Raw genomic sequence first — 3,954 nt, 5'->3', positions numbered from 1 at the left:
GATAGATAGATAGATAGATAGATAGATAGATAGATAGATAATAGATAGATAGATAGATAGATAGATAGATAGATAGATAGATAGATCCCTATCAGGTCATCTTCACACACTGTCACAGATGTTTTGGGCTGAGTTGGCTATCCTTGAATAGTTTGTTGGATGGCTTGCTTGGTTTTGTTGTGTGGTTCTGAGGATGGACCCCTCACCCCCTTGCATGGCTGGGTAAAGCTAACCCTGAGCAGCAACCCCAGCCTGTCATCACTCTTTAAATCTGCAGGGCGCAGCTGCACTTTTAAGCTGAGGTGTGCACGCAGCATTAGTAACTAAACGAGAAATGCCCTAAACTGGCCCGCATGTTCCGATACCCAGCTGGTGACACTGTGTGGGGAAGGTTATGGAACCTTTAGGATACAAGGCATACCCCAAAGACATAGACTGTTGGGGCAGGCCTTAAGGTTAGAGCCAGGCCCGCTTCCATTCCTGCCCTCCACTGCTTGATCCACACAGGATGAGAGGGAACTCCACCACACAGTCCTTCCTTCAGGAACCCCATGACTTCCACCCTTCAGAGCACCGAAACTGAGACAGGGCCATTCCTTCCTTCTGTCTGTTGCTCTGACAAGTGTTTTGTCACAGGGATAAAAAGAGTGAATGAGGCCCGGCGACGGTGGCGCACGCCTTTAATCCCAGCACTCGGGAGGCAGAGGCAGGCGGATCTCTGTGAGTTCGAGACCAGCCTGGTCTACAGACAGGTCTTCCAGGACAGGCTCCAAAGCCATAGAGAAACCCTGTCTCGAAAAACCAAAAAAAAAAAAAAAAAAAAAAAAAAAAAAAAAAAAAAAAAAAAAAGTGAATGAGGGCTGGAGAGATGGCTCAGCGGTTAAGGGCACTGACTGCTCTTCCAGAGGACCTGAGTTCAATTCCCAGCAACCACATGGTGGCTCACAACCATCTGTACTGAGATCTGGTGCCCTCCTCTGGCGTGTGGGCATACATGGAGGCAGAATGTTGTATACATAATAAATAAATAAATAAATAAATAATAAAAAAAAGAAGAGTGGATGACGTAGATGGGTGGAGAGCTTTGGAGCTCTGGATGAGCTCACATGCAGGCATTTCCTGAGGGAAACCCTGGGTCACCGCAGTTCAGGGTTCCTGTGTCTGCGATCTTCGCTCATTTACCTTCCAACCACCTCGCTTTCCTTCCTAACTCTAACAAGGGCATCATAATTCTTTTTTTTTTATTACTTTTTTTTTAGCTTTTTTTGTTTTTGTTTTTTGTTTTTTGAGACTCTGTGTAGCCCTGACTATCCTGGAACTCACTCTGTATACCAGGTTGGCCTCAAAGTCAGAGATCCACCTGCCTCTGCCTCGCAAATGCTGAAGTTAAAGGCGTGTGCCACCATCTCCTGGCTAGATTATTTTTTATTTTATGTAGATGACTGTTTGGCCTCCATGTATACACACCACCTGCAGCCTAAAACTGGAGTAGCAGATGGTTGTGAGTCACCGTGAGGCTGCTCGGAACTGAACTCACACCCTCTGAAGAGCAATAAAGACTCTTCACCACTGAGACACTTCTCCAGCCTTGGGGCTTCACAGTTCTCACCCAGCTCCTAGGATGCTGGAGGGAACATCAAGTCAGTCTATGGCGCAGCTTTTCAGAACACAAAATCTGCTGTGATTCTTTGCTGACTCCCTGGATAGCCATCAAGGGTGACTTTGACTCCATTGCTTTAGGGAGGGCAAGTATATGCTGCCCTTGGATCCCTTACAGAAATCCCCCTGCTGCTCCTCACGACCCTACCGTCCTTTGAGAAAGAGCTGCTTGCTAATCCTCTAGAGTTAAAATCAAGACCATAGTGGTCGGGTCAGTTGCTCTACATTTGAGGCCGTGAACTTGAGCACTCAGTTCCTGATACAAACTCAAGATTTGCTGCCTCCAAAGCCTATGATCTCCCTCCCCACTGAGGCACCTCTGCCTTTCTGCCTCTGCCAGTCAATTCCTTTGCCCCTCACTGGGCAGGGGCATTCACTGATCTAAAAGACCATGGCAAAATTCCCCTGTAAGTCACCTTGCTTTGAGTCAACGTCTTGACAGCTTGGCAGAGCGACAGAAAGACATTGTGATACCCTCTGTTTATATCTTCTATCTTCCACATACATTCCAAAACAGACCTCAGGAGTGACAGGGTAGAGGCAGGAACTCTGTTTAAGGTTAACCCTCTCTTGAAAATTAGGATCCCAGGCCAACACACCTCTCCAGATTAATCATACTGATCACAGGTGATCTCAAGAGACAGGCAAAAACCCTCATTCAGATAGAGCTTGGTATGTGTAGATGCCTGGTAGGGAGAAATAGACAGAGAACCCTTGGCCAAGTAAACAGGGTAAGAAATCTTGGCTTCCCTGTTTACTTGGGACAATTTATATAAGCTATGATGTCAAGTACTAAATTGGCTTTCATTCAAAAGTTCTTGAGAGGGCTGGAGACATGGCTCAGTGGTTAAGAGCACTGGCTGTTCTTCCAGAGGTCATGAGTTCAATTTCCAGCAACCACATGGTGGCTCACAACCATCTGTAATGAGATCTGGCACCCTCTTCTGGCATGTGGGCATACATGGAGGCAGAATGTTCTATACATAATAAATAAATAAATCTTTAAAAAAAAGTTCTTGAGAAATTCAAGGCACTAGCACTCTACATGAGGAATAAGGTTCACATCATGTGTCACATCGAACCTCGTCCTCAACTTCCAGATAGAGATTTGCCTCTGATAGAGACTGTCATTTGCCAGTCTGTTGGCTGGCTTGGCACTAGAGATATTGCCAGACAGCCATTGGGTTAGACCAAGCCAAAGGTGGGTGGTATATGAGCAGGACACATTTTAAATACTTTCAGCCTTAACCTGCTTCCTAGCAAGGAATGGTAGGTAGTACATGGCCTTAATGCCAGTACTCAGGAAACTAAGGCAGAAGAATTTTGAGTTCCAAGCCAGACTGAGCTACATAGCAAGAGTCTGTCTTGAAAACCCAAGGACCAGGCTTATGACTCAGTGGTTTCTTGCCCTTTATATGTAAGAACCTGGGTTTTATCATCAGTGATGAAGAGGTGGAAGAAGAGGTTGAGGTTCTGGACTAGTTGAGGTTAACAGTCAGGAAAGGTTAGAAATGTGAACAGGGCGTGGTGGCCCTGGTGGTTGGGTGTGAAGGCTTTTAAATCAAGGTTTCCACAGAACAGTCTCTTTGTTGACTTTATCTATAGCAACTGTTAACTGATAAACTCCCCTTATCGCTTCCCCCTCCCCCTCCAGCCTTTGTAATAAATTTAAGACATCTCAGAATGTCTTTTACCAATACCTTCAATACATACACACACACACACACACACACACACACACACACAGAGAGAGAGAGAGAGAGAGAGAGAGAGAGAGAGAGAGAGAGAGAGAGAGAGATTAGAAAATTTATCAGCAATATCATGTTTGGATAAGACTGTGGATGTAATCAATCCTATACAGCTAGTAAACCAAAATGCCAAGGCACTTGGGAAACTGCTGGGCAGTTGTTTATAAACACACACTAACTGCAGGGTATTTATCTGTATTGCTGGGTGGTTGGCCATCACAAAATACTGCACAGAGTTTATATATCAAGCATGAACCTCACAGTTCTGGAAGATGAGGGGCACTGCCATGGTGCCAGCACCTCTGGTTTATGATGAAAGTTCTTTTTCTACATTTACAAACACCTCTACCCCCTCCTCATGTGCTCTCTGTCCTTGAATACCTCAAGCTCTCAGAAAGAGACAGGGTGTCTTCTCCATGTGTAGTCCTGGCTGCCATGAAATTCACTATGTGGACCAGACTCATTTCAAAGTTATGAGGATCCTCCTGCCTCTGCCTCTGCCTCTGCCTCTGCCTCTGCCCCTGCCCCTGCCCCTGCCCCTGCCCCT

The sequence above is a fragment of the Microtus ochrogaster genome, unplaced genomic scaffold (assembly GCF_000317375.1).
Source record: "Microtus ochrogaster isolate Prairie Vole_2 unplaced genomic scaffold, MicOch1.0 UNK54, whole genome shotgun sequence".
Lineage (NCBI taxonomy): Eukaryota > Metazoa > Chordata > Mammalia > Rodentia > Cricetidae > Microtus > Microtus ochrogaster.
The sequence above is the reverse complement of the archived record's forward strand: the minus strand, read 5'-3'. Positions refer to the sequence as shown.